Here is a 27661-nt window from a genome sequence, read left to right as displayed (position 1 = left end):
GGTCTGCTTGACCTAGAAACTACTCACTCTGATTGGTTAACGACCAGCACTCAACTCTGTTATCAAGGGATTGCTAGCTCAGTTTGATGTGAGGTGTTGTTAGGAGTAGAAGTGCTGTGTATGGTTTTGAGAGAGAAAAAGAGAGGATTTATTTTGCTTTATTTGTATGCAGAAACTCTGCTGGTTTTATTTTCTCCTTTTAATAAATCCTGTAAATAGTTATTCTGAGTCTAGCTGACTTGTCATTACTGCCGCAACTAGCTTCTTCGCTGTGCAGGAAAACTCTGCTACGTTTGGGCTAAAGCCAATAGGGCTATGCCTGACACTTCAAAGTTCCATGAAAGTGGTGGCGGGTATCATAATCTAGCTGCCTTCACATCTATTATCAATGGGTATAGCTATCCATAAAACATAAAACCTGGCTGCATTCTTGATCTGCCTTCTGGACCACATGAGCACATCCTAGTTTCTCTCATTAGGGCAAACGGCTTGGAAGCAGAGGGTGTTTATTGGACAAAATGGCACAAATAAGTGATAATAATTGTTTTGTGAATGCTTTCTGAATGAATTTTTTTAACAGCACGGGCATATCATAGACCTGATTGGATTCAGCTCCCCTCCCCCAAGCAGCTTCTATTACATTTTAAAAACATAGGTACAGTAAGCTGCCTTATTCCTAGTCACAACATGGTTCTATGTGGCTCAGTACTGTCTATATTGACTTACAGAGGCTCAGACATAAGCGTTTCCCAGTCCTAGCTGGCAGTACCAGAGGCTGGATTAAAGATCCAAAAGGTCTTACACTGAGCAATGGCCCTTAAAGAAACAAACCAGGGGAGAACCGAATCATGTGTCTTCTGCTCCATGCCTAGTTTGGCCCTTAATTGAAACACCCTCCGCCTGCCTGCCTCCTTCGTACAGGAAGCTTCTGCCATATATCGCTTCAGTGATGAGTGAAGTCCAGACTTAGCCCAATGGGGAAATGGGAAAAAGGAGTATTTTTTTATATTTTTTTGCATTATGGATTCACTGAATTCTTTCTCTCTGGTATTTTGGGCATATAAAGCACAGGGTAGATTAAGCAGACAATGTGTTAATTTTTAATACTTTTTTTTTTTGGCAATCATAGGTATGGCCTGTGCTTAGTTTGCAATATCAAAGGCATGATGAAGCCCTGTAGAAAAATAGAACTGCAAGGATTCCTCCATGGAAAAGTAGATTGCATGGATCCCCATCAGCTTCTGACACAAGGACAAATTGGCCTGGTAGCCCTCCACCCCAGGCTGTCTCCCATGCATACTTTTCTCCTGCATTTAAATGCAGACTCAACATCCTGCAGACTGCCTATTGTTTCATTTAAAATGTACCGCAAGCCACTGTCTTCACAGGGCAAGCAGGATGAGGCTGTACAAATGCACAGAAATATGAATAAACTTAAATAAATAAAATAATGGCAGATGTCCAAGTATGGGTGGTGGGTTATGAATGCAGTAATCCTGAGTCAACTCATCCCTTAGGTTAGAGCGAGTTCTACACTCCCTCCCCAAACAACTATCATTATTCTTGAGAATGTGGTCATCTTCAGTTCAGCACAATAGCAGTCGTTTATTCATGCCATTCTAAAGTTCAATATCTGGGCCTGGAGGAAAATTGTATTACTGGCAGTAGCAAGGTCAGGATTCTTGCTCAACACTGACTGGCACCCAGTTGGCCAAGAGTGTCACCATCTTTGCAAGCTGCCTCTAACCTGACTAAGCCACTGGGAGGGAGAGAGAGAGAGGAAGAGGAAGAGGAAGAGGAAGAGGAAGAGAGCCCTATGTTGTGGCCAAGAGACCCTGGAGTATGTTCTCATTTCAGGCAGGACATCAGCCAGGTTAAAAAAACTTGCTACTTCCAACCTGCTCAGGCTTCTGAGGTCACCCTTGCCCAGAGCTCAATACCAAGAGAATCTTATTGCCATCCCTGCTGCTAGGTTAACAAACCACTATGATGAGCAAAGGAGGCTAAGGTGGAGGGTCCAGTGAAGGGATTCAAGACAGGAGTTTCAAAACAGACAAAATTAGAAACTTGGAGAGTCAACTGTGCCCAAAGACACAGCAGGAAAGTTGGAGTATTGGCAAGATTCATGTTTGGGCAAAGTTTTTGTGGGTAGCTTTAATGAGAGCGAATGGGATGCTGGTGGTGCTGTAGTCTAAACCACAGAGCCTTGGGCTTGCCGATCAGAATGTCGGTGGTTTTAATCCCCATGACGGGGCAAGCTCCCATTGTTCAGTCCCAGCTCCTGCCCACCTAGCAGTTTGAAAGCACGTCAAGTGCAAGTAGATAAATAGGTACCACTCTGGCGGGATGGTAAACAGGATTTCTGTGTGCTGCTCTGGTTCGCCAGAAGCGGCTTAGTCATGCTGGCCACATGACCTGGAAGCTGTCTGCGGACAAACGCCGGCTCCTCGGTCTATAGAGCGAGATGAGCGTGCAACCCCAGAGTCGTCCGCAACTGGACCTAATGGTCAGGGGTACCTTTACCTTTACTTTTAATGAAAGAGAGAGAGAGAGAGAGAGAAAGGTGTGAACTTCTTTTTTTTGGGAAAGATTTAAGCATTTACATCTGATTCTTTCCTCATAATGGGTGGTGTAAATTGGGGGAAATGTACATAAACGTTTTGCACACACACACAAAATATAAATCAACACAAGCAAGATATGAAGGATCCTTATAACACTTCTCCCAGCTCCAGATAAGTCACAAAATGTATCCGAGATTATTATTATTTTCCTGTTGGCAAAATGTGCATAATAGTGTTGACTATGCACCTAAAAAAGCAATTTGAAATGTATGTGTGAAAAGTGATAGTGTCTATTTGTGCAGTACCCATATTATTGCTGCTCTTATTATAAGCAATGCAAAGGAGAAGGGTGCGTGTGTGTTCTTCTGCAACCGGCAAGCAGGATATATATGTTCTGTGATTACAAGAAGTGCTAGTTTGAACATGGTGCAGTGTTGGGGAATGACACTCTTTCTTTTTAATATTAATGCTATATAGTTTCTCTGTTTAGTTTATCTTTCCTTTTCAATCATACTTCTATTTCCCCTTACATTTGAATATTGCAGAAATAGCTTAGCTCTTGTTTGTTATATTCAGAAAGGATAAACAAAATTCATTTGCTTAACCTTCTTATCGGGATGTATATTTAATAATTAGCGAGCCACAGTCCTCCAAGACTGATCCAAGACGAGCTTCATTTACCCAATTTCATCCTTCCTTTCCTCCAAGAGCTCATTTCTGCTTTACACTAAGCCTGTGAGGTAGGTTAGGCTGCTCATTTCTGTAGGTTAGGCTGAGAAAGGACTTGCAAAAGGCTACGGATCAAGTTTCATGGTTGATCTGGGGTCTGAATGAGGTTGCCACCCGCTAAATCAATACATGTAGCCACAGCAGCACATTTGCTTTCTATGTATGTGAACAGGATATGTCTTATTGATTTCAAGAGATTTAAATCAGGCCAAGTGGCCAGCTGTGAGTGAGGAAAATGATAAAAGGAAACCTTTTCCTTGCCGGTTTCCATACAACCTGTTTATTGAGAATTCATCTTGGTTTCTGTTTGCACAAAGTTTGCAGGAAGGCTGTATGATGTTGGCTGTTTATTAAGCATCAACTCTGATTTGCTTGCACAGAGATTATACCATGTCACACCATGCAACTATTTCCCCACACTTTTCAGTGCATTTCCCCATCATTTTAATTTCTGTAAAACATCAGGTTGTGTTTTTTGTGTGTGTGGGGGGGGTGGGGGTGGAAGCAGCTATGTTGTGCAAGAACACCAAATCCATTTTAACAGCGCAACCTGAATTTTCTTTTATGCAACTGAATCCCACCCACAAAATAGAAATGGCCTGGATGCATGCCTAGACAAAGCTCAAATGTGACTACTAGCAAGGTAGGTGTGATATAAGTTGTTAGAACAGCCCCCCCTTTTATATATAAACCCTCATGCAGCGTACTCCTGTTATTCAGAAATATTCCACGAAGGCAAAAAGTGCAACGTGTAAAAGGATGAAGCTGAAGTATAAGCTCTAAATTAGCTATACGATGTATTTAGGTAGGTGAGGAGATAGATAGATAGATAGATAAGCAAATTAGCTAAAACACTGATGGAGTACAAGATGCTCTTTAACATGCCAATTATTGACTCAATAGATTGTTACGGCTTCCAAGCTATTAAGGTCTGCTGTGTCAATGTGTACTTGGGGACTGCTTAATATTCAGACGGATGGTATGACAGGCCACAACTACTATTGTCTATCACATCAGTCGAAAAAAAAGCATGCATACTTTGTACACTTGTTAATGATGTTGTGCGTGCATAGCTGATTTTAAGGAATAATAAGACTCCAGCATTTCTTTTCAGTCCTAAGCTCCCCGCCTCAAATAATTCCCTTTTTAGGGCCTGAAATGGATACTTAGAGTAATTCCAGGTAATCAGTTCCTATCAAATTTGCAAAATTAACTATTCCATTTTTGCATGTGCAAAAGGGACCAGAACGTCCTGTTTTCTGTTGGGAGAGTGTGCAGTTTTGTCCTTTGTTTTGTTTTTTAGAGGGAGGGGTAAAAGAGAAAATCTTTTCTTTATTTCATCCATAATCTTCTTCAGTAGTAATTAAGTAAGCTTATGCTACCTAAGAGAACTGTTAATACAAGATAAGTGGCATGACTTTTTTTTTTTTAGTAAAATAAATATGAAGTAAGTCTTTGATTACTTACTACGTTGTGGTATCTGTAACTAGCTTTCAAAATGCGAAAAATGGTGAAGTATAAGATGCAATATGAAAGAACCATTTGATCATCATAAACAGGGGAAATCAGGATTTTTCATTTGGTTTTCAACAACTTTTTATTTATTTATTAACATAGGCGGAACCAAGTCTTGTGTTTAATAAGATGCACTTTTCCAGTTTGCAAGCCAAACATAAAACTACAATGAAAACAAGAGTGAATAAACTCTGTCAGAAAAATATTTTGGGGAGCTGCTTGTGTAAGTATGGTGCCAATTTCTTAATCTATCAGACTTTTAAAATCATATTTCTATCTGGATAAGCATCTAGCTATGCACATCAGCCCACCCTTGGAGCAGGCAGACTGAAACATACCTTGCCAAGGTTATAAATTGGCTGTTGATTCTGAGCACAGTCAAAATGGTTGAACCTTAGGGTGTGTTGTTGTTTTTGTTGTTGTTGTTGTTTAGTCGTGTCTGACTCTTCGTGACCCCATGGACCAGAGCACGCCAGGCACTCCTGTCTTCCACTGTCTCCCGCAGTTTGGTCAAGCTCATGCTGGTAGCTTCGAGAACACTGTCCAACCATCTCATCCTCTGTCATCCCCTTCTCCTTGTGCCTTCCATCTTCCAAACATCAGGGTCTTTTCCAGGGAGTCTTCTCTTCTCATGAGGTGGCCAAAATATTGGAGCCTCAGCTTCAGGATCTGTCCTTCCTTTGAGTACTCAGGGCTGATTTCCTTAAGAATGGAGAGGTTTGATCTTCTTGCAGTCCATGGGACTCTCAGGAGTCTCCTCCAGCACCATAATTCAAAAGCATCAGTTCTTTGGCGAATAGGGTGTATTATAGTTATATGATAGCAGCTACAGTGCATATATTAAAAATATAGCACTATTTATAAAATCATTGTGGCTGCATTTAACTGAGTGGTGAGGAAAGTGCAGTCTGCAGAGGCTCAGAGGAACCCTCTACTTATTGCTCCAAATGTTTCCAGCATCCCAAACAGGTTATGGGGAGGTTTGTATTAAAGGTCAATTTTAGTCCTGGGAAGGGTAAGTCCAAGGCTCAGGAAGAGTTCATAAGACGCAAGCACGGCTGGTAGTCCCTGGCATTGTGTAATATATTCATCTCTCTGCACAACAGTTCAAAAACAATGATGAAAAATGGAATAATATTCAGAGCGGGATCACAAACATGATAAAAGGTCTGTGAGGGTAGTGAAATAGAAAAGAAAGCTGAAGGAATTAGGTATATTTAGCATGGGGAAAAAGAAAGAAAGGAGGATGATTAAAGGAGTTTATGTTGACATCTTTTGAAATACTTAAAAAGGTGTCACCAAGGGGAGGCAGAAAAACGTTCCCCATCTCCAGTGAGGATAGGGTGAAAAAGCAGTGGATTTAAATGGCAGATTTAGATGAAATATTACAGAAACATTCTGGACACTTCCAGATGTGCCTGTTAAGCACTCTGAATCATGACATTTGGAGATCTGTAACTCACAGGTTCTGGATGTTAATGCTGCTGGCTCAGGTGGCTTAGCAGGAATAACAAAGGAAACAGATACTGTGGCTCCGAATTCATGTGGGGGAAAATATCTCTGCTTGGGGGGAAAAATATTGTGTACTTTCTGGACCATCGCTCCTGCTTTTGGCGTGTGGCATCTGTGAGTGGTCAGTGGTGCAATGAGTCTCCCTTGCAACAGAATCTCCCTTGGTGGTGACGGTGGTTCATAAGAAAGTGATGTTAGATACAGGGCATTTTGCTCTGTGGCAGTTTTCCTTAGCTCCTCTTCCTCGTGTGTGAATGCTTTCTAACTCACTCTGTACAAGCAGAACTTGGAGGCCTACTGATCATCACACCCAAAGCACACTAAGGGTGGCACACAGAATTCCAAGTTCCACATGTGCCAGCTGGGTAGGATGAGCTGGGATCACTCTACTCATTTAAAGAACATGTGTACATGCACATGTGTGCACGCGCACAGGCACACACACAGAGCAGATGGGCTGTGCGCAATGGCCTTTACTGTAACTTCCAACTATGAAGTCAGTGCTCAAGAAATGTTGCATGCACATAGGTAGGGTGGAACATTCGCCGTAAGTTTTAAGCCTATGGAGATGGGTCATGAAACAGCACTGTTAAGTCCCTCAAGCCACCCTCCAGTCAGAGTTGCTTTATCATTAGTAAATAACAGACGGCGTGTCTATGTGTGTGTCACATTTTGCTATGTTCAGCAGTCATGCTGAAAGAAGACCTGTGTATTATAGTGATCTCTGGTGTGGGGCACATAGCAACTCTATAGGCTCCCTGTGAGCAGTGGTGTACGGAGCCCACACAGATGGTTGCCCTGGGCGCAAAATTGTTGGGGCACAAAATTTCAACTCCGGGTGCTGTCTCAGTACAGCTGCATGACTCTTTGGCTGGGCTCTGTTGAAAACAGCTTCTCCATGCAAACCAGGATGTGACCTCTCCCTCCATGGAATGACGTCCTTCCCTCACTTCCACCCCTCCATGCAGCCCCGGGTGCTGACAACCCGTGCTATGCCACTGCCTGTGAGTGGAGGATGGAGCATCCTCTCAGGAGAGTAGTTGCTGTTGCTGTATTATCTTACAGTTCAACACTCTGTTCACTTGTATGGAAGCAAGTTGTCTGGGAGGGCTAAACTTCGCTCTTGCAATGCCAGCAGATAGTGATTGCTGTTGTTTGCAAGGAAGGTTATGTTGTGCTCACTTTCACATGCTCAGATTGAAGCACTACCAACACCCCAAAGGAAGGGAGGGCGGGCAGGAATTGTAATACAGATGATCAGTTAAATTTAGCAGCAGAGCACGATGACAAAGCGATCTGTTTTTGAATGTATTTAATTGTAGATTTTATTGTTGTTAGCTGCATTTTGGATGGAAAGGTGGGATATAAATGTAGCAAGCTGATATATATGACTCCTTTTTCTTTCTTCCCTTTTTTATTTTTAAAAAAGGTCCTTACCTCATCACATTCCCTTAAAGTCATGTAGTACTTGAAATAAATAAATAAACAAACAAACAAACAAACAAACGGGAAATCACATTTTAATTAGCAGATTGAGACAGGAAATTAGTGGTTTAACACATATTTTTTCCTGTCCATATATGCCTCTGTTAAGCCTATTGCATCATAGCTTATTTGGATTTGTGGGCACCCAAATGAATCTGACTTAATAGCTAATGAGATCCAGTATACTTTTTAAAACCCATCATCTGGGCGCTAAAATAATGAAAGCAAAAATCAGCCTAAAGCATTGTGTGTTTCCTCACTTCCCTGTGCTGCTTAAACATGGATGGATTTTTAATAATTTATTTCTGTGGTTCCTCTCCAGGGAATAGTTGCCAAAGGCTTTTCATTTTGTGTTCGATGCTTGCATTAGAAGCTTACAAAAGATGCACACCCAATTTACGCACGTGCAGAATGGCACACAAAGAGCATCTTTGTGTGTGTGTGTGTGAAATATGCAAACATAAATCTGGGTTTAGAGTGGGCAAGGGAGAAAGAAAGCTGGCGCTGTAAACACTTTGCTCAGATGAATGTTCCGAGGAGGTAAATAGGGCTTGCTTCCATGTAATAACAAGCTAATTTGTATAGTTTGTGGATGGAGAGCATGCAATGTACAGGTGTAGGTCTGGATGTTACTCTGTGGATTTCAAGTTAAACCTGTTCATTCCACTGACAGGCTTTCATAGATCTGAAGCAAAGTCCAATGGCAAGAACAGCCTTTCCCAAGTTGGTGCCCTCAATATGCTTCAGAGTTCCATTAGTCCAATATCTTATCCAGAACCTTTAGCCATTAGCCTGATTCTTGAACCTTTAATTTATACATACCAATGTTGACAGTGCACAAAGAAATCCAGGGCAACAATTATTGGAAGAGACCACAATTTTTATTTTTTATTTACCGTACATTGGATAGAAGACAAGACATAGCTAGCAGTACCACTGTCATACTACTGAAGGCAGGCACTGACTATGTCCTTTGGTGTAGCAGATTGTAAGAAAGAAAATATGCACAATAGGTAGAGCTAATTCAGATAAATTTATGTGCTTTTGCGAGTGCTTTAGTAGTTTAAAGATACACACTGAAGCTGTGAAAGATCTTCCATAAGTTGCGGGTGCAGCTTTTTAACCCAGCAGGGCTCTTAACCAAAGCCATCAGTTCAGGGATCCCTGCGTTTATACACCTTTCCCACTCAGATTCCTTCCCTTAAGTTCAAACTCATTCTAGTAGGTGAGAACACCAAATTCCAAATCCTGAAAAGTAGAGTGAAGGGTCTAGCATTTGCCCAGTCTGTTCCACTTTGAAAAAATGGAGTTTCTCTTTGTAGGATTTATTGGGTTTTGTATTTTATTTTGGATGCAGAATTTTGGTGGGAATGCTGTGAAGTGAGGCAAGAACATCTATATTTGAAGACTGCTGGGAAGTAATGCTATTGCTTTAAGAGAGGGATGCGATGGCCTAGTCCTTACAGATGGTGAAGCTACCTATTGCACCCACACTTGCCTGCCCTTCCCTCCTTCCTTAAAAAACTATGCAGCTTCTTATGGTTGCAGCTTGATTGGTGTGTGTGTGTGTGTGTGTGTGTGTGTGTGTGTGTGTGAGAGAGAGAGAGAGAGAGAGAGAGGGTGTTTTTTTTTAAAAAATTTTTTATTGAAAACTTTTAACAACACAAATTATCAATCAACATCACCAATTACATTTCCCCCCTCTTTTTATTCCCTCCCCTCCCTCCAGTGGCGTAGCGTGGGGGGTCCAGGGGGGGCCGGCCGCACCGGGCGCAGCATCTGGGGTTAGGGCAAATCCACAGGTTAGGGGGCGCAAATCCACGGGTTAGGGGGCGCAAATCCATGGGTTAGGGGGCGCAAATTACTTGCCTTGCCCCGGGTGCTGACAACCCACGCTACGCCACTGCCTCCCTCTCTCTCCCACCCCCCAGAGACTTCCCTCAACTCCCTTCTCTGATTTTATACATAATTTTCTCTGCATATTATAGAATTGTACATATCGTTGCCTTATCCATCGTATGTTCTACTAATAAATTTGTGGGTGTTTATTCAAAACCTGCCAAGGAATCCAAATCATTTTGTTGTCTTTTTAAATAATTTGTAAAAAGTTCCCATTCTTCCTTGAAGTCCCTGTTGTCCTTCTCACGTAGTTTGTATGTCAGCTTTGCCAATTCCGCATAGCTCATTCGTTTTTCTTGCCATTGTTCTTTCGTTGGGATTTCCTCATTCTTCCATCTTTGTGCTAACAAGACTCTTGCTGCTGTTGTAGCATACATAAATAAGTTCTTTGTTTTTCTTGGCAGATCTCGTCCTAAAATCCCTAACAAAAATGCTTCTGGTTTTCCCCCCAAATGTCATTTTAAACATCTTTTAAACTCGTTATATATCATCTCCCAAAATTTTAAAACTTCTCTACATTCCCACCACATATGATACAAAGTACCGTATTTTTTGCTCTATAAGACTCACTTTTTCCCTCCTAAAAAGTAAGGGGAAATGTGTGTGCGTCTTATGGAGCAAATGCAGGCTGCACAGCTATCCCAGAAGCCAGAACAGCAAGAGGGATTGCTGCTTTCACTGCACAGCGTTCCCTCCTGCTGTTCTGGCTTCTGAGATTCAGAATATTTTTTTTCTTGTTTTCCTCCTCCAAAAACTAGGTGCGTCTTGTGGTCTGGTGCATCTTATAGAGCGAAGTATTTGACCCAGTTTTATACATTTTTGCCATCCTTACTGGTGTGACATACCATCTATACATCATTTTCATATAGTTTGGGAGAGAGATGGTGTTTAACCCCTTTTCATGCATGATTTTCCTGATCAAAATGCCTCTCTCTGTTGTAAGGAAAGAACTTGGGGCGGTAGTAGCTATGTGTATAAAAGAGACAGAGAGGGAGAGAGAAAGACAGAGATTTTGATTGGGAAAACAATGCAGGGGAAAAGGTTAGACATCCCCTTATCCTGCTGCCGTTTTGATCAAATTGGCCGTCCACTGTGACTGCATTTCATTTAAGGAAAGAGAGATCTCCAGTCAGGGATCTCTCCCGCTAAACATTTACTTTCACCCAAGGGATTAAATCTGCATTGACTGTACGTCCTCAAAATGCTGGAGGGAACTTGCACTGAGAGAAGCAGTCATTGCAAATAGACAACTAACATGTGAGGGAGAAAGTTAGGATGGGTCCATTTCCTTCTGTGTGTGAGGATACAATTATTTCATTTAGGTTTATTTATTAGGGAACTATGGCTTATAGTGGTGCCACATCATATGCCAAGTCAAATTAAAACAAATTAAAATTTTATATATATATATATATATATATATATATATATATATATATATATGCAGGTTTTGGTGTCCTCGGGTGTCTTCCCGTGTAAAAGTTGGGGTGTCTAGGCGACGTTTCGACGAGGTCTCACTCGTCATCTTCAGGCTGGTGCTTTCGGCTTCTTGTTACTGGAACAGAGCAGGATCTCAGTGTTTGAGTTCCTATAAATACTGTTGAGGAGGTGTGGTGTATAGCCTCCAATGTTCTGGGCCGAGAGGAAGTTCCCAGGCTAGTGTGCCTTTTCTTCTTTTGTTCCTTAATTGCTTGAGGGATATCTTGAGTGATTTCTTGAGTGATATCCTGAGTACCACTTAGGTGGGTCATTAGGTGTGGATTAGTTGCTAAAGCCTTTGTGTCTTGACCTCTTGAACTTTGTGAAGAGTTTTTCTGAGAAGATGGCTGTACTGCACTTAGTTGTGCTCTGGCTTGGCTTCGTGTATAGGGGCGAGCTGTGGTTTTGTGGCCTGTGCCAGCCAGATCTGTGTAGGGATTGCAGGGGGGTGCAGCATCCGGAGGTGCCACCATGGTTTGGCTACTGGATGGTGTCTGTAATTTATCTGTGGAGAGGGTCTGGGTTTGGGTCTGGTGTGGTTGATTGGTGATGGCGTTCTGTGTGCCTCTGGATCTGGTGTCAGTTTTTGTGGGGAGGGCTAATTTCCAGATGTCTGGCAAGCGGGATGTGTCGTCACGCTTGTTCATGTTGTCAGGGTGTTTCTCTATCTCGATGGCTTCCATGATTATTCTCTTGTGGTGATGTTCCATGTTAGAGAGCAATTTGGAATCTGCAAAATTAATTTCGTGTCCTGTTTCTTTCATGTGTTGGAAAAGAGAGGAAGTTTTTTCTTCTTTTTTGACGGCATTCTTGTGTTCTGCGATACGTGCATTTATTCGTCTGTTTGTTTGTCCAATGTACGTGGCTGGGCAGACTTTGCAGGGTATTTCATAGACCCCTTGGTTTTCCAACTGGATTTTATACTTGGGGTTTCTGAGGATATTGGTTATCTTTTGGTTGGCGCAAAAGGCTGTTTTGATATTGTGTTTATGGAGGATTTTGCTAATTTTATCTGTAGTGCCCTTGATATAAGGAAGGAGGGCCATGCCATTGTTTTCTTCTGTGTCTTGGTTTTTGGGGGGTGTTTCTTTTTGGATTAGCTTCGTAACCCTGTTTTGCTGGTATCCATTGGCAATTAACACATTTGAGAGATTCTGTAACTCAGTTGTCAAGTGGTCTTTGTCAGCCAGGCATTTGGTTCTGGAGATGAGAGTCTTGGCTACGGAGTTTATTTGTGCAGGGTGGTGGTGTGATTGTGCATGTAAGTAGCGGTTGGTGTGTGTTTTTTCCCGGTAGATAGATAGGCACACAGAACGCCATCACCAATCAACCACACCAGACCCAAACCCAGACCCTCTCCACAGATAAATTACAGACACCATCCAGTAGCCAAACCATGGTGGCACCTCCGGATGCTGCACCCCCCTGCAATCCCTACACAGATCTGGCTGGCACAGGCCACAAAACCACAGCTCGCCCCTATACACGAAGCCAAGCCAGAGCACAACTAAGTGCAGTACAGCCATCTTCTCAGAAAAACTCTTCACAAAGTTCAAGAGGTCAAGACACAAAGGCTTTAGCAACTAATCCACACCTAATGACCCACCTAAGTGGTACTCAGGATATCACTCAAGAAATCACTCAAGATATCCCTCAAGCAATTAAGGAACAAAAGAAGAAAAGGCACACTAGCCTGGGAACTTCCTCTCGGCCCAGAACATTGGAGGCTATACACCACACCTCCTCAACAGTATTTATAGGAACTCAAACACTGAGATCCTGCTCTGTTCCAGTAACAAGAAGCCGAAAGCACCAGCCTGAAGATGACGAGTGAGACCTCGTCGAAACGTCGCCTAGACACCCCAACTTTTACACGGGAAGACACCCGAGGACACCAAAACCTGCATTCCTGTACCCGTGAAAATCTACGAAAGCAAATATATATATATATATATATATATATATATATATATATATATATATATATATATATATTGCTGAATTTCACACTGTTGTAAAGCATTGCTCTGGCTCTGGTGGGTAGGTAATAAATGCCATTTGAATTGGAAATGATGTTGGGCAGTCATAGTGAATGAATGCTGTGATAAACAGGAATAATGATTGGTAGTTTAATCTATACATGCCTATCTTACAAGGGTTTATTGAGCCAATAATACATATCCTGATATTTGTAGTTGCGAGAACTAATATCAGTACGTACAGATTTTAAAGGTAGCTGACCTATTGTACCACATGAACATCTGTCCTTAGTACAAGTCAGGTCACTATTCCACGTAGCCCAGGCATGTTGAATTTGGCTGGCAGTAACTTCCCAAGGCACCAGGCAGATGTTTTCTCTTGGCCTCTTACGTATTTTTCTCCCTGAAGATCTGATCTTGCAGATTTGCTTTTGGGTCCCCATATTCTTTGGCTCATCACCTTGCGGAGGTTGCATGAAACTTTTTGTTTAGATGCCCATAGGATCCACTCTTCTTAGATTTTGTCCCAGGGCGATCAGAGACACAAATTATGTCACAATTTTAGCTTTCCAGCTACCCACACCCCCTGCCCTCTTACCTGAGATACCTTTTAAATCAAAGGAAGCCAGGAAATGAATCTGATATGTTCTGCATGTGCCATATGTGTTCTGCCGCTGGGCCACAATCTCTCTTCCACTTTTTTTTTGGTCTCAGTAGTTTAGGTTCTTATCCGATTACAGTGGTGCCTCGGGTTACATGAGCTTCAGGTTACATACACTTCAGGTTACATACTCCGCTAACCTAGAAATAGTACCTCAGGTTAAGAACTTTTCTTCAGGATGAGAACAGAAATCGTGCTCCGGCAGTGCGGCGGCAGCAGGAGGCCCCATTAGCTAAAGTGGTGCTTCAGGTTAAGAACAGTTTCAGGTTAAGTACGGACCTCCGGAACGAATTAAGTACTTAACCTGAGGCACCACTGTAGACGGGTTTTTTTTGCCTCAGAACAGAAACAACTTGGATTGCATGCAGCCCTGCCTCTCACAGTCTTTTCACCAGTAACAAGAATATATGTTCAAGAAGAAAACTTTCCCCTCAAGGCTTTCCCAAGTCAAGTCCTTTCATGTGCAAGGACTACCCCCACCGCCAAAAAAAGTCATCTTTACAGGAGATTCTTTGTACATGCAATGCAAAATACTTCCTCCTGCAGATGAAAATTTGTTTCTTACTTTTTGAGGCCACCTGCTGTTTTCACTGTCAGGGCTTCCAAGCCTATCATATGCCCTTCATTCCTATTATGGAGTCATCACTTGTCATAGACTGAATTTTCCAAAAATGCATAAGCATGAGCAAAAGTATCTTCAACCAACAAAAAGAATTCATGTTTGTCTGTCTTTGGAATTGTTTGATGGCTTTTCTTCTTTGCTTTTCAAAAACTGGGAGGGAAGACTCGATTGACATTTTCTAATAACGAAAGTTTCCACAAGGAACAGATTTCTTTATTGCCAAGATATAATGGGTGTTTTTCTTTTCTTTCATATATATATATATATATATATATATTTTAAGAGAGACTCTTCACTTCGGCACTATAGTTAAAAAAAAGTGGTTACACCCTACAATACAGTATTCGTTAAGCAATTAAGTTACTGATAGGCTTTTTACATTATTTACCATGATGAAAATATATGTTTACTCAACCTGAGTACAAATCAACACGAGGAGGCAGAAGTTCAGAGTAAATTTGACTAATGATGTTGTGTTTTCATCCTTGGAAATAAGAGGGTGGGAAAAAGCCTTCCTGCTTTTGATGCTGTTTTGTCTCTGCTGGAAGGGATCCGAAATGATCCAAGCTGTCATGTGAGAGCTCAGTGAAGCTGAGATCCCCCTTGATTGCATCTGAACGCCGCTCTCAGATAACTACTGCCTCCCAAATAGAAATATGGCACACAACACTTCAGGATGTTTATTGAATGGTGATTTCGCTTTTCAGATATTAATGTTCTCACTTGTAAATGGTTAAAACAAGACATGACAAAGAGGAATGGCAATTCTGAAATCAAGGCCATTTTAGCTTGATATTTGACCTACAAAATTGATAAGTTCTGCCTATAATACCCAAATCTTCCAATCAAAGCTGTTAATGATCTATGGTTTCCTTGTAGACTCTTTCCAGGTTTTCTGATCATGGGGTCTTTGAAGTTTCAGAAGTCCTGTGTGTTCCAAAGTTAATCAACATTCGCATCCTCGTTGGTGGATCCATTATGCGTGAGCATCTTGATCATTCTCTAAGACATGTTTTCTTTTTAAGTTGTTCTGTTTTTGAAAGATGAATTTGCCTAAACATGTGGGGGTATGAATATTTGGCAAAGTGTAGAAGACCCTGTTAAATGTATTAAGGGAGCTTTCTTTATAGAGCAGAATATGTTACATAACTAAGAAATTAGAAGGAAATTCACTTCTACTCATCAAAGCTAAACCAAAGTACTGGTCCTTTGATAAGAAACTGACACAGATAACCAGATCATCACCGGTGTCCTTGAAGTTCAGATAAGCTTCTGTGCAGTAGGTGAAGGTTTTTAAGTCTAACATTGTCTGGGAGAATACTGGTGTTTACATTGTACAGAGTAACTGAGGTCCAGAAAGTAGTATATGATTTATTGCACGGGGCCAAAGAATTTATGCTGAGCCAAAAGCCAGCAACTTCAAATGAAACCTTTTGTATGAAAGTGGCAACAATAAGCAGACTGTATTGTTGCCAGTGTGTGGCTAAACTTGATACACATCTTAACTAACTAACTAACTACCTAACTAACTAACTAATTAATTTTCAGGATTTATATCCCATCTTGTCCCCAAAGGGTAAAGGATGGGTTACATCAATAACAACAGAAACTAGTGGCAAAACGAAATACAGGGCATATATACTAAAATTTCTATTAGCTTACAAAATGTGAGTCACTGTTAAAGATACATTTTGCTTCAGTGGGAGAGAGAGCAGTTATTACTGTTCCTATGGATGCATGTGAAAATAGGTTATGTATTCTCTTGTGACTTTGAATATGTCATTTCCCCACATGTGGAAAGATAACTGTATGTGTGCAATTTTGAGGGTAAAAATGGCAGGATGGAAGGAAGTCAAACAGTCATCTTCTTTTCTCTGGTAACTCTTCCATTCTAGTCTGTAGCCAACCCCAAGACTCCTTTTCAGAAAAACAAATAAGCAAAGAAGGGGAATAAATTCTTGGTGTTATGTCTAGCTTGGCCATTGCGTCCAGCAATGTTGCAAATAACACCTAATGACATACCTAGAAGTAATACCTAGACTTTGACTGCAATTGTAAACCCATGTACCTGAAAATAAATGTCTGTGTGTGCCCAGTCTAGTACATGATTATAACGATACACTTGTGGTCCAAGGTACTAAAAACTTACTTTGTTGTTACATGTTTAGGTTCCTGGTGTCAATGAACTTCATGGACTTGCAGAAATAGAAGAACGGGGAAAAGTAAGGCTACCTGTGGTGTAATTAGAATGATGATCTGTCCCATTGTCAATGATTTCCATTTAAGCATTATTAAAATCTTAATCGAGAATATACTTTCAGCCTGACTGGAACTGGGCAATTTATTCTTAAATTCCACTATAATATGTATGCTTCGTTTTTCAAAAGAGCTGTGCCTTCTGGGAAACCTAGAAGTGATTCCAACTATCTGTCTTAAGCAGATCCAAGAAATGTTTGCATGAAACTAGATGCCGGAAGCCAGAAGGCCTTTCATAGGCACACTTGTGTGATGAGTCGTCTCCTCCTTGTCACAAAGTTGCATCATTTTTGGCGATGGCCTGAGTATTTTTGGAATGCAGCATTAAGAGGAAATAATTGGCCAATCCTGAATTTTAGCCAAGTGTTCTGAACTCCTACCTAACTCTTGTCTTTCTTCTTCATATTTGTCATTTCAATCTGCCAGTGTTTCAGTCTTCCAGCCCGAATTCTTTCTAAGCAATTTAATAAAGTACTTTTTTTTGGGGGTAGCAATATCCCAAATGTGTTTTGGAAAATTGTATGGAAAGCCTTGTAGAAGGCGTATGAGTAATTGTGCTCACAACATATCTGTTAAACATACCGGGGAATAATCAATTAAATTTTACTCAGAGTAGACTCATTGAACATGACTAAGTTAGGCTCATTAGTTACAATGGATCCATTCTGAGTAAAGTGTATTTAAACACCACTCATTGTGTGTATGAAGATGCTTTAATCTTCAGGGCAAGAACCCATTAATCACCTGGAACAGCTCCATTACATAACACAGGGATAAGCTTAATTCATGTTTCTACAGTGTATTCCTATGTGCAGGTCCTCTTGTGTTCAATGGGGATTACATTATTGTTATTTAAAATTTTTGGTCACCTTTTTCAAAGAGCCCCAAGGCAACTTGCAGAAATAGAAAATGTATAAAAGAAATATTTTAAAATAAAAATTATAAACTTATACATTTTGTAAGTTTAAAACCAATAAAAAACAACAAATCCATATAATACTAAAAACACGCACCCCATGAATATCAACTAAATCAAATGTTAAGTTTATAAGAATTTTGATTTGGAAATGACTTCCAAATGATTTGCACTGAAATCCAATTAGGGGGATACGAGGAAGCCACTTGACAATGTTAATAAGATTAGTTTTAATAAGGTTATGATTTATGTTTGTCTGTTTGTGTGTTTATAATTTTGTGAAAATCAATATTATTTTTTTTGGAAAAAAAACACAAAATCAAATGTGTGCATGGTTAAGTGCAGCCTTACTGTGCTAGATGAACTGGGCTACCAAGTAAGTCTCTTATTTTTAGACTATCACAAAAGTGTGACACTATTGCGTACACCTGTGAAACTGGAACAGAACAACTCCCCAGCTGAAAAGTTGATTTTTGTGTTATTATTATTTATTGAATTAATATACCCCCCTATACCTGGGGGTCTCAGGGCAATAAGACTCTCTGAGACTTTTGAATGTATAAAGTGATATAAAGTCTAATAAATCAAATTAAAATTAAGTAGAATCAATAGAAAAGAAACTGTGGACCAGGTAAGAAACAATATTTCAAATCCACAGAGGTGGACAAACTTAGCAAGAATGATGAGCGAAGGAGGAGTTGTCACAGATTTGCTTCTGCCCGCTCACAGTGATTACAACAGAGAAATTCCAAGCTGAATATAAGATTGTGCGCATACGCATTTAGTTGGTTGTACTTTGAAACAATGCATCGTAGCTCAGTGGCAGAGAATCTTCTTGGAATGCAGAAGGTCTCAGATTCAGTCCTTGTCATCTCCAGCCCTTGTCCCAGAGAGCTACTGAACTAGGTGGAACAATGGCCTGATTCAGTAGAAGGTAACTTCCTACGTTGCTATGATTCACTTACGGCTTTTAAGCATGAAAGCCAAAGCTGTACTAATTCCCAGCTGTGAATAATGCAGATTAGATACTCATTAAATTAACATTGATAGCCTATCTGATGGAAACATCATTGCTGGATTAGTGTTGTTGCACTAAATCAGAAGGGCAGGGTTGGGAGCAGAGTTTCGTCTTTTTGTTTTTAATGATTTTACACAGCAGAGATTTCTGGGAGCATCTCACCAATGATCCACTAACTTGTGATCTAGTGAGTACAGTCGCCATGTCATGATTCAGATGCACTGAATCAAATCGTTTAAATCCCAACAAAAACCCTGTGTAAACATTCTGTCATTCAAGAAAAGAGTGCAGTACAGCCATCCCTCTGCACAGGTAGACTTAAGAGACCATGGATGCTTAACGTATTAAGAGTGCAGAATACAAGCAATGCCAGTAACAAGATATATGCACCAATGTATGAATTTTCCCCATTCTTAATTAAGACGGGCGCAAGTGGTGCATAATAAGGTTGCAAAATAAACCTTGAAAGTGAGAACCTTGACAGCTGTCAGTTATTGGCTTTGTAATACACTACGCTGTTCATGGAATCTAATTAGTTGAACTTGGCTCAGTGGAACTGAATCAGAAGGCCCATGTGCAATGTTGCTGCTTACCAAAATAATAAATTATCATCCTAAATTGCATCACACTAACTGTGTAGCCATATTATATTTCAGGATTATTTCTGCTACTGTTCCCCTTACTTATGCTTGATTTATGAAAGAGTATTAATCATATCTCAACACACAATGGAAGATGGGATTGTGAGATTTGGGCAGGGATTTTTTAAAATGTGAAAAGAAAACATGGAGTCACAACTTCAGTTGGTTGTATATTGTTGAAGCTCCATTGCAGATCATTATTTTATATAACTGTCTTGAGAGTGACTATAGAATCATAGAACTGTAGCATTGGAAGCCAACGTGAGGGTCATCTAATTCAATGCCCTGCAATTCAGGAATCTCAACTAAAGCATCCATGACAGATGACCATCTAACCTCTGCTTAAAATCCATCTTCCAAGGGAGTCCATTCCACTGTTGAACAGCTCTTACCACCAGAAAATTCTTGCTGATGTTTAGCTGGAATCTCCTTCCTTGTAATTTGATGCCATTGGTTCAGGTCCTACCCTCCAAAGCAGGACAAAACAAACTTGCTCTACCTTCCATGTGACAACCCTTTAGATATCTGAAGATGGCTATCATATCTCTTCTCAGTCTCCTTTTCTCTAGGCTAAACATACCCAAACGTTGCCTACAAGGCTTGGTTTCCAGACCCTTAATCATCTTGGTTACCCTCCCCTGCATATGTTTCTGCTTATTCATATTTTTTAAAAAATTGTGGCACCTGGAACAGGACATGCTTCTCCAGGTATGATCTGACCAAGACAGAATACAACAAGACTATTACTTCGCTTGATCAGGGCATTATACTTCTGTTAATGCAGCCTAGAATAACTTTGACTCCTGTTAAGCTTGTGGTCTACTAAGACCCCTAGATCCTTTTTGCATGTCCCAGTGGCAAGGCCAGTGTTCTCATCTTATATTGGTGCAGCCTGCCTAAGTGCAGGTCCTTAGATATGTCCCTACTGAAATTCATTTTGTTAGTTTCCCCAGTTCTCCACTCTGCTAAGGTCATTTTGAATCCTGATTCTGTCTTCTGCAGCATTAGTTACCCCTCCCAGTTTGGCGTTTTCTGCACATTGGATGAGCATCCCATCAATTCCTTGGCAGAATTTTTAAATTTTTAAATACCAGGGTTTATTGATCAAAATAGCTGTCTGCATATTCTAGGAACCTTGTGGGTCTTCAGGGGCTGTTCTAGATTTCCTTAATAAGACTAGAAATGGGGGTGGAGGAAGTTTCCCATAAATGTCTGTCTTCAGCCTTTTAACACTGAGTTGATTTGCAGAAGGTCTCATGGTCAATTCCAGACATCTTTTTAATATTTATTTTTATAATCCAAATTATTACAAATCAAACCGAATTACTTTAATTTGATACAATTTCTTAAAATCAGGTTTCCCGCTCCTGTTGCAAACGTATGTTGATCATTTCCTCCTGCAGCTGTATCATTTCTTATTTAGTGGCCAGTTGTCACCCTTCACTTGCCGATACATCTTTAATTAGATGGATGAAGTAGTAGATGATATGTCTGAGGCTCTGGAAGGCTGCTGCCAGTCAGATGGGCAAATAATCTGACTGGGTATAACATAGCTTCCTGTAGAGTGCGGCTTTCTCCCGATTGAAGTGCAGAGTGTTTGAGAACCAGAACATTCACAGGGAAGCCAAAATGCTTGTTTACAAAGTTATTGTACTCCCAACCTTACTGTATGCTTGTGAAACATGGACCACTTATAAACTCCATCTCCTCAAAAGATTCCATCAATGGTGTCTCCGAAAAAAATTACACATCACTTAGGAAGACAGGCTAACTAATACTAGTGTACTGGAAGAAGCAAAGATCACCAGTACTGAAGCAATGATCTTCAACATCAGCTTCATTGGACTGGTCATGTTGTGCGGATGCCTGATTATCGTCTTCCAAAGCAACTACTCTATTCCGAACTTAAAAATGGAAAGCGTAATGCCGGTGGTCAACAAAAGAGGTTTAAAGACTGTCTCAAGGCAAATTTTAAAAAATGTAGTATAAACACCAACAATTGGGAAACACTTGCCTGCGAGTGCTCCAGTTGGAGAACAGCCTTTACCAAAGGTGTCATGGGCTTTGAAGACACTGAAACTCAGGATGCAAGGGAGAAACGTGCTAAGAGGAAGGCACACTTGGCAAATGCACACCGTGATCAATTCCCACCTGGAAACCAATGTCTCCACTGTGGAAAGATGTGTGGATCCAGAACTGGCCTCCAAAGTCACTTGCGGACTCATTGTTAAAACCATGTTTATGGAAGACAATCTTACTCAGCTACGAGTGATAGCCAAAGACGGAGAAGACTTTTAATTTTAAAACATTTGGGGCTGCCTTTCCTCCTTTTTTCCTTGTTGCCTTGCTGCCAAATTAAAAACAACAAACCTTTGATATATGTTGAAAAATTGTGACTAGATCACTAAAACCGACATTGTGTCCATTGGTTGATACTGATACAACCTACTGCTGTAGGTTGTTATCAACCAGACTTTGAACTGTTTCATTCCCCTCTTTCCCCTCAGAAAAGGAATCCTAAACAGACACACAGACATCATGGTGATGGTGTTTCTGATCCACCAGGGCATTACTGACTGAAAACTAACACCTTCTAATACACCACAGAATTCTCTGCCATGTAGAATAAGGAATCACACCGTGGTTCCTTATCACGCAAACCTGTGTAGAATTGGTTCTTCAAAGACAGAAAGTGTGATCTATCACAATGAACGTTCTATGGATACTTAATATATAAAAAGAATAGTTTCTCTTGCCAAATATCAGCTCTTTATCCTAGTAAACATATTGGGGTTGGGAAAGAAATACATACATCTATATTCTCAAAGGAAATACTAATCTGATTACTGTTGTTGAATTTAACTCTCCGTTAAAAGAAAGACAAAGTGGTATTATTCTCTCTAAGATATAGCAACCAAATAAAGGCTCCTTCTTTTTCAATGCAATTTTCTAAATAATGAGGTAAACATTAATCTCTGCTAAGATCTTCACTGCTCTGGGATGATCGGGGGTGATCGGGAACCCCCCCCCCATCTCTATTAGCAATAGTTATCTGTGCTTTTTGGTGGTATAATGCAATCAGAATATTGCTCATCGCAGCAATTTGTAGACAGGTTAAGTAAATTAAATCACTCAATGTCTCTTTTTGTAACAGCTCTAAAGTTAAAAGTAATCTGCAAAGAAAATACACAGTTTCAATTGGTTTGTAATATGTGTTAATGATCTTTGGTAAAAAATTTCTGATAACACACTACAATTCCCTCAGGGACAGGCTTGTGAATAAGTGGATTTTTTTTTTTTTAAGTCTGAAATATCATTAGCTAGTGATTTCTTTGAAATAAAAAAAGCTGTGAAAGAATAAATTGCTTAGGTATACAAATGAAAAGGACGATCTTTTTTAAGGATAATATATGTTGCCACTATGCATTCTGTTGTACAAGGAAACAATTGAAAAACTGACTTGATACAAGGAACACAGTATCAGCCCATGGATACAATATTGGTTTTACTGACCTGTTTAACATGCTTTAGGCAGAAATCCTGGGAGTAAGTGTCACTGAACTCAATGGGGCTTACCTCTGAGCAAATATGCATAGGATTGCAGTTAGCCATGTAGCCATCATAGCATTTTTTAAAAAAAGGCTAGCCTGGGGAATAGTTTTTATTCTTTAGCTATAATGCAGCATGCCTGACAAAGACTTTCTTATTTCAGCAGGTATTTCAGCAGGTTTGTATGATGAATTTTAATTGTTCTTATTCACTTCCAGGAGTAATTGTTCTTATAATTGTTCTTATAAACATTTTTGTTTATACCACTTAGAAAATCTAAATATTAACTGGTATATATTATATATCAATTCATTATATTAATATATTAAATAATAATAATAATAATAATAATAATAATAGTAGTAGTAGTAGTAGTAGTAGTAGTAATACAATAAATGTATGAAAGAGGAGTCCTAGCCAGATGTCAAATTCATCTAAATGCAGAAGATCCCTGGCTGAATCTTTGGCATCTCCAGGTACGACACGGGAAGTTTTTGAAAACCTGGAGACCCATTACCAATCAGTGTAGGTAATACTGATATCGACCAATGGTCTGATTCAATATAAGGCAGCTCCCTGTTAGCCAGTACTACAGCCCAGACTAAATGCATTCCTTAGCTGTTTCATGCAGAAAGTTGTTCTGACTAGAGCGATCAGGCTTAAAGGTCAACCCATGCCACTCTCTTATGAAACAAGAGGCCCCAGCATGTAGACCATCCAAGGATCTTTTAACTGCTCTGTTCAGAGTCTGAAACTTAGGCATTGGACACATTTAATAGGAAAAATCAGGCATAGGCAAACTTGGCCCTCCAGATGTTTTGGGACTACAGCTCCCATCATCCCTGGTCCTGTTAGCTAGGGATGATGGGAGTTGTAGTCCCAAAACATCTGGAGGGCCGAGTTTGCCTATGCCTGGGAAAAATGCTGCACTGATCTTAAAGCTGTTTCCAAATAGTCTCCTCTAATTAATCAGTTATGGAGACTGTGATGCATACACATGGATCTCCCTTGCCCATAAGAGATTTCTCATCATGTTAAATGCAAGAGGAGTGCCCCACACAAAGGGATCAGTAGATGGGAGTCCACTGCTGAACTGAATGGAGAAGCATGCCTAGGGGAGAATACCACAGGTGCATCTAGTGCTTTTCTTCTTCTTCTTCTTCTTCTTGTCATATTGACTCAAGAAAACCACCATTTTATAGTTTAAATCAGGAAAAATAAATACAATAAAAGGACAAAAGTACAAAGATTCACAAAATGTTCAGGGGTATCCGTACTCCTGCGTCCCCCCCAGAAAAAAGCACTAGGTGCACCAGAGCAAACGTGTGTGTGTGTGTGTGTGTGTGTGTAGGATTTAGAATAAGCATCGTGTATTTACAGCAAATTCAGATGCTGAGTTATGATGGCTATGTCTCCAAAACAGAGTCACTGGGAACCAACAGGTAAGTTCCAGAATGATTGGGGGAACATCTAGATTTGCAGAAGAACAAGAAATATTTAGAGGACATAAATAAGGGAGAGCATCCTCTACTTAAAGCAGCCCAATGAAGATTGAGCATGCGCAGTGGCTACAGAATGCACTATCTATAAGGCGGATGGAGGGGGGACAGGACAGGAAGGGGAGTAAAAAACCATCAGGTAGGGGAGAGGAGAACAGACCTGGGCATAGGTCAGTTGGTAGGGCACAAGATTCTTAATTTCAGGGGTTCGAGCCCCACATTGGGCAAAATATTCCTGCATCGCAGGGCGGTTGGACTTGATGACCCTCTTATTCCCTTCCAACTCTACACTTCCATGATTCTATGATCCTGAAAGATGGTATGGCTGGCTGGAACACTGAACAGGAGCACCCCAGCAGGAGCTGCCTTCTGTTACAGGTGCCTTTTGCGTAAGTGATTTGGAATGCTCAGCGTATGAACTTGCCTTACGCTGAAACAGCTCACTGAGTCCAGTTTGATCAACTTTGATTGTTATCCTGCTGCTCAAAGTGGAAGTGCTGGAGGTGGAGTCCTGGAGCTACTTCAAGCAAAGCGGGTCCTGCTACTGATTCAGAACCTATGACTTTATGTGGACAACGCCCCCTACAAAGTATAAGCTACTTTTATTTATTATTATTATTACTGATTTTTTAGAATTTAATTTGCACACTGTAAGGGTATCAGAGGGTTGCTCGAGAGCAATCAGGCAAATGCCTCCCTGGTTGGCTGTAAAGCCTTGTTATTGGTGCAAAAAACAAAACAAAACAAAAACACCTTCACCATGCAGAGCGCCACTATTCCGTGGCTCACTCATTCACTGGCAGAATCTGAGAGTGGGCGGTCCTTAAACCTTCCCCAGCAGAGTAGTTTCTTGACACCCAGTCTGTGCTTCCCCTCTCTGCGCGGAAGCCTACTGCGCAAGGAGGGCGTGGGTAATGGAGGACCTCTCTCCTCCCTGCTTTGCTCAGGCAAGGTGTCCTGGCACCGCCTCGCCTCCTCCAAGCCCTGAAGCTCCTCTCCGCTGGAGGTGTGGTTACTCTCCTCCGCTGAGGAGGTGCTGCTTCCCACAATCTTTGGGGGCTCTCTGTAATCCATCCGGCTTTCCCCCTCTCGCCCCTGAGCCGATGGCAGTTCCCTGACACACACCATCCTTCATCCAAAGATCTCAGGGTGGTTCGGAGCACAAAAATACAAAATAAAAACACATATTGTTGTCACTCCCCCCCTTCTGCAGCAATATATGATAGAATGCCTTTTTTTCGCACCCACCTGCTTGCGACCTCCTTAGCATCCTAAATATAGGATCTTTAAAAATCAATTTCTGAAAAGTTCCACTTTTAGGATGAGGTTTAAATTACCAAAAATACACTAGTGAATGACATGCTGATGTATCCTAGCCAGAGAAAGCCATTTTAGGAAAATAAAAAGCGCCATTCTTGTATGCCCCGGCTATTCCTTTTGGACCACTTTTGCTGCTTAAACAGCTTATTGTTTAGACTGCTGCTAAATTCCCATCCTATCAACTTCGGTTGATTTTCTGGGGGTTTTTTTTGCACAATGGTGAGACGTAAGCATAAGATGATATTCGCATTCATTTTATGAAAATCCTCGGCTTTTGATGCTTTATGGCACAATCTGAAAAAAACCCACACTGAACATATTGTCTTGTCTATTAAATAAATATAAACAGTGCTGCCATGGTGTGCTGCAAAAAGTAATTATATTGCTAGTCAGCAGCCTAACAGTTCACTTCAGGCAATAAATCCTGATCAACAAACAATACTTCTTCAGTGCTAAATTGGATCTTGGTGGTAATTGAATGTCCTTAACTTAGTATTCTCTTGGATTGTAGGAATATCATTTTCATGTACTCTCTTTAAATTTTCATTAAGGAAAGCTACAGCTACCTGCTGCCTCATCTGGTCATGTTTAATGATATTCTCTAACTCTTCTTGGTACCAGCAGGACCTTCTTTAAATTGGTCAACTGGGTGGAACATTGTTTTCATGAGTTTAATATACTTGGAATTAGTCTTGGAAAAATAATGACATAAAATGAGGTAATATTTCACACACACACACACACACACACACACACACACACACAGCCACACTTTATTTACTTCCTTTTGGCAAGTTATTCCAATAAGGTTTGCCCCAAATAACTACATCTAGCTATATCTGCATTCACCAAAGTGACAGCCTGTGGAGTACCACCGTTTGCACTGAAATAGAGCCAGTTCCCTGCATTATATCTCTTTGTCACACTCAGAGCACATCAGACAGAATACTGGTTTCTTTCTGTTGGTGGTAGGAAGTCTCCACTGGGGAGTACGCAGAGATGTGTTTGGCCACAGGGGTCTCTGCAATATACAGCCCACTCTCTTCATCACAATGGCAGACACTGTACTAGTGTACAATTCAGATATCCATTTTTTGTTCATTATATTGAATTTGTGCCTGAGAGACTTTATGTGGATTGTTATGCCTGTCTGTACAAATGGCAGTCAATATCTTATGCAAATAAAGAACACACAAATAGTTTCGCAATAAAATAATGCTTTTAGTGGGTGGGCATTTTTGCTCCACATGTTTAAAGACCTTATAGTGTGAAGCAGAAGGAAAGTAGATTGTATTGTTAACAATAAAGCCTTTAACGTGTGGAAAAAACCCCAAAGTCCTGTGTGTATTTGTGTGGTGTTTTTTTAAATGATATTTATTATTAAAGTTAGTCAGATGTTACTTAAAATGTTCCCTATACCAGGATATTGTGTTTTAAACGTATGTGCATTTTTATATGAGCAGAAATTATTCAAATACTGTCAACTGTAAACAAACTAGGGCTATTGAATAGGTTTACTTTCAGAGTGATTTAATTTGTGGCAGCTGCTTTCAGTCCAAATTTTACATTTGAAAACAGACTGATGTTCCCTTGGTAAATTAGTGCCTAACTTTATTTATTACATTTGAAATTCCCTCTTCCTCCAAGGATCTCAGAGTGACATTACCTTCACAACAAGCTTGAGAGGTAGGTGAAGCTGAGAGCTGTTGCTTGACTCAATGAGGTCCATGGCTGTGGGTTATTTGAACCCGGGTTGCTCAAATCAAAGTCCCAATTCACCAGCACCACAGTTCTAAATCTCTCTCTCTCTGCACAACTTAGAAACAGGGATTACAATCAGACAGAGAGAAATGCCACATCCATTCTTTGGTGATGCAATGTTCTTCTTAAACATCACATTGAGTCATCACTTGATCATTCAATATTCTCTGTCTAAAAAACATCCTGCTTGAGTTGGCATCATGCAATATGGAAGTCCAGTTTGTGATGACTAATTGGCATCCACACATGCAATAAT

The 27661-nt window shown here is 40.5% G+C and overlaps 1 long non-coding RNA gene across 9 annotated transcripts in view; it reads left to right on the top strand.

The window, feature by feature from the left end:
• Positions 1-26970, top strand: part of LOC114596490 (uncharacterized) — a 55117-nt gene extending 28147 nt beyond the window's left edge. For 6 of the 9 annotated variants that reach the window (XR_013392656.1, XR_013392659.1, XR_013392652.1 and 3 more), the window contains 2 exons: positions 15325-15427; positions 16614-26970. This is a non-coding gene — a long non-coding RNA (uncharacterized LOC114596490). Of the gene's footprint in view, positions 1-345; positions 3937-15324; positions 15428-16613 lie in introns of those variants that run through there. The other 3 variants (XR_013392658.1, XR_013392660.1, XR_013392655.1) reach the window with 3 other exon arrangements.
• Positions 26971-27661: the final 691 nt, after the last annotated feature.

Source organism: Podarcis muralis, chromosome 4 (genome assembly GCF_964188315.1).
Source record: "Podarcis muralis chromosome 4, rPodMur119.hap1.1, whole genome shotgun sequence".
Classification (NCBI taxonomy): domain Eukaryota; kingdom Metazoa; phylum Chordata; class Lepidosauria; order Squamata; family Lacertidae; genus Podarcis; species Podarcis muralis.
Note: the sequence above shows the minus strand (reverse complement) of the source record. Positions and strands in the feature narration are given on the sequence as shown.